The sequence below is a fragment of the Zerene cesonia genome, chromosome 10, assembly GCF_012273895.1.
Source record: "Zerene cesonia ecotype Mississippi chromosome 10, Zerene_cesonia_1.1, whole genome shotgun sequence".
In the NCBI taxonomy this organism is placed as follows: Eukaryota; Metazoa; Arthropoda; class Insecta; order Lepidoptera; family Pieridae; genus Zerene; species Zerene cesonia.
In genome coordinates, this window is record NC_052111.1 from 2,013,081 (window position 1) to 2,020,598 (window position 7,518).

Genomic DNA, 7,518 nt, shown 5'->3' on the forward strand with positions numbered 1-7,518 from the left:
TGTTGCATAAGCTTTAGAAAATTATTTACTTAAAAATGAATACTTCGATGTTATCACGAAGCCAATTACAACTTTTCATTACGACATCGTAAAGTCATCAGTATTGATAATAAGATCCAATCAGGATCGTAAGTAAGACATATGTCAATTGTAGCCGCAAAAACCTCGAAGGCGGCGGCAGACCGACCTAATTAATGGAGGGTGAGCCCTGGGGGCAGATTAATCCGCACATAAAACCTTCTGCTGCCCATGACATATGCTCCTAGGGTGTCTGGTCTACTTATTTTCTTCGCCAAATATTTTTCATGGATACGCATGGGAAATGATAAAGTTAACGAATTTACGACAGTAAACATATTCTTCATATATTCTTATATTCATATATTCTTCATCAATCGGGTAATTATATATTCACAGTATTATAAAAAGGAAAACAAGTAACTCTATATTGAAAATTCCTACACAAGCCACATGATTCCTGAGTGACATGCGCTATTTATCTTTTTATTTTTAGTTGTGAGCGAGCAACCGATATAATCTAAGTTGGATATTATCAAAGTTTCAATATTAAGTGCTCATTTTAACGGATTGTGAACTAAAAAACTGAGGCACATTGCGGAACTTGACAAATTTGCGGTGTACAACGAGAATGAGTCTTTTCAACTCGGTTGATTTAAATTAAAAATAATAAAATGAAAACGTCAGGACGTATAGTCCAAGAAAATGGGTAGGGTAAATGCGAATTTGAGATTAAAACTTGAATTTTTGATATAATTTACTTTGAGGAATCTAAAAACGAACTGTGCAAGTTTTTTTTAAATTCACCCCCGAGAAGGGGTGAAAAAAAATAAATAAAGTCGTTTTTTTGAAATTTTGGCGAAACCGTAAGTGTTAGAAAAAAAAGTTTTAAATAAAATTTGTAGAGCGTAAAATTTTACACAAAAATGTTTCTATGACTTTTTTTCCTAAAATTGAAATTAACTGAGATAGGGTAGTTAGAAGGTAGGGGGTGATAACTGCAACTTTAAAAAAGTTAAACCGATTATATACCTACCTTCTTCTCGGGGGTGAATTTAAAAAAAACTTGCACAGTTCGTTTTTAGATTCCTCAAAGTAAATTATATCAAAAATTCAAGTTTTAATCTCAAATTCGCATTTACCCTACCCATTTTCTTGGACTAGTAGGCCACACGCCTCATTATGCTACAAGCTTTATAAAACATTTGTATACATATATAACTGACGGTGGATGATAATTTGATGAGGCCTAAGGGGACAATTAAATGGTAGATAGAATACACACTGTAACGTTTTTATTTTGATAACAAATATGAAAAGCAAACGTTAAATGTGGTTCCACTGAATGCCTCCAGAGGCAACGAACTTATAAACGTATTAAAATATGCTTACATTTTGCTTCACATCGTATAGCCTTAAATATATTTGCAGACTGAAAACTAGTGATAAGTTCAGCAATAGAGCTTATTTACATTATGCTTGGTCAAGATATTTCTGTTTTGTATATTACGGTAGTAGATATTAAATTTACAGCTCGCACAATATTTTAAAGCTATTTAAGGGTGTTTAGTATTTGCTTTAATATAAGCTAATTTTAATTCTCTGTGGAATCGTATTAATATTTTTATTAGGTATAGATAGAGAACATTTGTTTTAAAATTATAAATATAGAAAATAATTGTTATTATAAGGATTTGTATCTAATGTAAAAATGTAAAATATATTTAGAAAAAAAATATACATTTAATAAATATACATTTCACCTTACGAAGCGAAGCTTTATGAAATAAAATTTTGGAAAATAAAGCTTTTTAGTGAAACAAGCCAAATCCCATATCATCGTCAGACTCCTCGGGCACTTTCTCTTTCTTTTCTTGTTTGGCGGCTTCAGAAGAGGGTATTTATTTTGTTTGCTTGTGTGTTTATTTATTCCACTGATTCCACAAATGTATGATGTAACTTTTATCTTAAAAAGGTGGCCCGCAAAAATAACTCATTTAACGCAGTCGTTGGCGTCAGTAACATACATAAAACAGTATTTATCTCAGTAACGTTGTGTTTTATACTTGCAGGGGTTTAGTCTCAAACCAAATAAATATTTGTCCAAGTTGCAAATGTGAATACACAGTATGAAGGTTAAAATAACACAGTTTGAACTTTGCGAATTTCAATAAGGTTTATAGGGGTACAAAGGATAATACGGTCAACACGATGGTGGATAAACATATTATACAGGGAAAACACAAGCTTACGCGAATTTGAATATAGTATAACAGAGATCTTAGCGGGTAATGGGGATTTGTTGAGGATGATCGGCCGAATATATTTTGTCCAAGTACCCCTAAGGACGACGTTTATGTAAGCAAATGTGTTTTTACTACAAATATTTATGTACTCCCCTTCTATAGTCTTAAGCCTACATGAGTTTAGTAAAAGATTTAAAATGTATCTGACTTATATCTGAATATTAACGTTAATAAATATATAAATAGGAATAATTATTTTATAGTTTTTTGTGTAAGATTATACACTATATCTATACACACTAACATATAATAAAATTGTAGACGATCGGTGTTTGTTCATGGAAGATATATGAAGAAAAACCTTTACGAGGGACTTTTAATTATTAGAAATGTTGTGTATTTGACTATGCGTTTGTGTACGCTTATCTCAGAAACGGCATGTTCGATTTAGATGCGGTTTTCATAAGTATAAACCTCAGTTACCGTTAAGTGGTCATTTCGTATCAATCGGTTCATAAATAAAAAAGTTATGTCAAAATAGAACCATAGAGAAAGAGCCGCACTGCCCTTACCATTCAATCGTTTGCAGGAAACGCACGTACTCCGCCCGGAGGCGCAATGCAAGTAACAAATAGTGTCAGTTTTCGATATACAAAAGTGGCGCTATTGAAATTATGGTTTAGATAAAAATAAATTGTTTATTGTTTGCAGGATTAAGTTACCTACATATAGTTTTTTTTTATGCTGATTACGTTAAAATACTCATAAAATTCCCGACGCATTTTTTTCCATTACAACTCTATATGTACACCCTAACTGACAACCTGCCGACCATTACAACCTACACGCTCGCTTTCGTTTAAGATTATGTTTATAGACACAATGCCCGCAATAGCGCGTCGGTATACGCTGGCTGCACGAAACTGGGACGTAAACATACACTTAAAAAAATCTATTCAATCTTTTTTTTGCATCTCACGAACGTCAAGCCCGAATTCGTGCTACAGAAACTTCGGCACAGCGAGATTCTCGATTGAGTTGAGATCGTTATCGAATGATGGGCACTTGAATTAGGGAGAATGTGAGCACGTTTGTCCACCGATCATGAGAATCTTGGTCTATAGCGTGAGCCTGCGACCTTTGACCGATCTCACAGAGGGTTCAGAAAACAAATGCCCAATTTCAGGAGACACCTGAAGAACGTTGAGAACGTATAACTCTCGATCATGAAGCCGCATCTGAGCTCTTAGAAGTTTAATTTACTCTAACTAAATTTTTTAATAAAAGTCACTATTCCATGCCGACGAAGTCGGTACAGCTAGTATACAGTACTATATGTATTAAAATTTTGTATTGTCTCTTTTTTTTTCAACGTATTTTACATAGTAGTAAGTTGATAGCAAATATAGAAATTAAATATGATATAACAACATCTACACATATAACAAAGCAAGTTAACACAACTTCAACAAATATAAATAGAAAAGCATCCTACACTTTTTTACCCCCTTAAAACGAGCAACGCATTTGCAGCGGCTCTCTGCAAATATTCATGGTCGGTGATGATCGCTTACTATCAGAAACAACCAGTTCAGTTTCCGCTATTACATAAAAACATACATCTCTTTATACAAATTCGAATAATATTATTCTCACTCCTGTAACACTGTTATTCAAATTTCAACGTACTCCATGTTACATATCACACTTGGTCGGATATGCGTTAGTCAAAAATGCAATAAAATATTTTTATTTACATATATTTCAATACGAATGCTGTATTGTTGGTAGCTTTCCATAACAATCGCGTGGTTCATTGAAATGCGACGCGTCTACGCGACCGTCCTCGCCTACGTAGCTGTAAAATTTTGAGACCATATTCACGTCTTCATAGAGCTGTGCCAACAATGTCACCGGCCACTCAGCATTCTCTTGAAAAAGTACTGTAATATAATTATGGAAAGGAAGCATTCCATTCCTATTAGTGACGTTCTAACACCCTTGCGTGTTTCATTAATATAAAACAAAACCAGATCTTTAATTAAAACTAACTAGTTAGTGCGGTTTATAGGTGTTTCTACAACTGTTCGAACGATTAAGACATTAAGCTTATGTTTTGTAGGCATGGGTTTTTTTTTTTTTGAATAATTAAATCCCTAAGCAGAGTTTTGTATCTCAGCAGATCGGCTTTATTATCTTTATTTATCGCAGTTAACTGCGCAGGCGACATATTATCACAATTGTATGAGACAGTTTTTAAATTAAATAATACAAGTAGACATCAAAGTTATGTTTTGAATTGTTTCTTTATATTTGGATGGATAAATCTTTATATTAAATGAACACAATTTTTCTTCAGTAACTCCACTTTAAGTCGTTACGGTGATAAATAAAATAATGTGATAAAATTAAGATAATTTTCCAAAATATGTATTCTATTTTCTTTCATTCGTTTGTCTGGATCGTATAATTTCACGCATATTAATCATCTTTTAATACATTTTTTACAATCCTAAGATTAGATTTTATCAACACTCTTGTTAAAACCCTACATATATAATGTATATTAAAAAAATGTATCAGCTCAAGGTAGAGGTAAATGCTAAGCATTTTATCACAAACATTTACATCTACAATAAATCCTGCGTTAAAACAACGAAACTAGTTAAGAGTATCGCATTTTCATTACTTACCTGAACTTAACACAAACTTGTTAGTACGGTATCAATTAAGCTTAGGAATCTGATATTACTTTCAGGCAAACGATTCAACCATTATCTCTATCTGTTTAATTTTGTGTAAATTATTTTAAATAAACTTTTCATTATAATATATTATATATAATGTAATTTACAAAAGTTAAAGGTATAGCTTTAAAATGGTAAAAGAATTTTCAAAGTCAGTTCAGTAAATACAGAGGTTAGCCCTACTACCTTACATTCTCAAAAACACTATCTATATCTCTAATGTTACTTATCTAACATAACCACATCATATTATTTATAAGTATCACTTCCATCTTTGTAAATAATCGAAACAGTACATTATTTCATAATTAAATAAAAGCCATACTTGTTTCTGTTCAGCATAATAACATTACTATTTGTGATTTATTGAAGCCCAGTGGTGGCGGGATATACGCTAAGCTCGCTGACTGGAAGACTCCTTATTATTCATTGCAACGGCAGCTAACTGATAATAAAACTTTCTCGCTACTCAATTTAACTACAAGTAATTTACAACGCTCGCGTTGTATTTTTAAAACACAAAATATACGGGGAATTTTTAATTGAATTCGCTCTTTTTGCTCTCTCGCAATCTCACCTTCGACAATCGAAAAACGAATCAATTTCATTCCTCAAGGTGAACAAAATGATCGTTCTTAATAAAAAAAATGGACGACACCTTTTACTTAGCATTATTAATATACGACGGGAACAAATTTGAGAGCTCAAATAAAATGGCACGATTTTCGTAAGGCTGGTTATACCGTGACATACTCTCGCGGTCGTAGCTCTTTAATGTAATCATACGCTATTAGGGGGATTGCTGAATAAAGACGAGAAAATATTATGTTTTTATGTGTAAAGAGCATCATTACAATCTAAATTCCCTTATCCATTATGTAGAGTAGTAGATTATGACGCAAGTAAGATTGATGCTTGAGTGTTTACGTCAAAAGAAAAAATCAAAAGTACATTTTAATATACTGTATCCTTCATAATTATTTCTAACATACTATTGATAAAAAGTATGGGTTTATATATATGAAATTTTTATAAAAGGAATGCTATGAATTTATATTGACAATAAAAATTTTAAACATTCGACTTCACTATAAAAAATTGAATCGGCACGCTGCGAAAAATACCATAAAAAAGCGCGAACCAACATTCATCAAAAATATGTCTCCTTACAAAATAGGAATTTTGATTGAATGATTGCCAATTGCAATCCTGTAATTATGAATTAAATGAGCTTTTGTTATGCTATCAACAATTGTCGTTTTTATGTCTTCTACAAAACGTCTCTTACGTCTTTCTTTTTTTATTTGGGAAGTGTCCTAAAAAAACACATCCTTGTCAGTTTCACTTCAACAGTGGCAAATTTTATTTATTTTAAACATGAATACACTATAGGGAAGCTGAAGAACTTTATGAACGCTGTAAAATCGGTTGGTCGTAAAAGGAAAACGTGCGATATTTTAACTGAGAGTCATTAACATGACACATTAACCAGCGGCGTGCTCTACGGAATAACGGAAGCTGCATTGGTTCGTGCCAACTAGCGAATTAACGGCTATTTGCTCCTCATTCATTTATATACTGCCTAACTTTAACATGCTTTTATTACCTTCGAGGTCATACGGTTGCAGAATAGTTTAAACAGGGATTTGAGAGGAGCTAATGCGTTTTATAAAAACATTCGGCTGCTAATATTGAAATAAATAATAGTGATCAATATTCCTGGTTGTTTCGTTTATCATTTTTACCCAATTTAATTGTGGATTGGTCATACTATGTACATAAATTGTCGGCTTGCTTTCAGCTTAAACAAACATCTTGTTGCCTTAAACGCACAAAATAGCGAGCTCTTTATTTTATTTAGAAAAAAACATTCGAAATGAATAAGTCACGGCTATAGCTAGAAGCAATAAATAAACACCGGCTACAGATTCTTAACCCGATCGCTATCATTAAACTTTTTGCAGCGAGGGTTAAAAGTCCGGTACGTATTCGGAGAGGAGCCGCAGATAAATTCGAGTCTGATCGTATCTGTGAGAGCAATTAAGATAAGCGAACATTGTGCTGTCACGGCTCTCTGTACGTTTAGCGGACATGGCCGATTTATGCACGCTTTCATGTGTGCCCCTAACATTATGTGTAATGGTTCTATTGCAACGAGCTTTTACTGAATTACTCTTTTCTTGTTAAGTTTCTGAGGCATGTTTAAGTCACTGAGTGGTATAAATTAGTATTTACAATGTAAAAAGATTATTTTACTTTTGAAAATTGTATTTTGTGGTTTCACAAAAATACTGATTCTTATCCGATGAGACGACGTACCAACTCGTCTTGGGCCCTAAGTAATCTTCATGTCAGTCTGTCTATATCTTACTATCACCAAAATAGTTTTTAAAAATGTACATGAAAATATTTTAAATGAATTAGGGTGAAAAATAAGTTTTCTATTTGAATTATTTCAATCGCTAGTTTTACTCTAATATGTTTATCATGAATTAGATATAGATTAA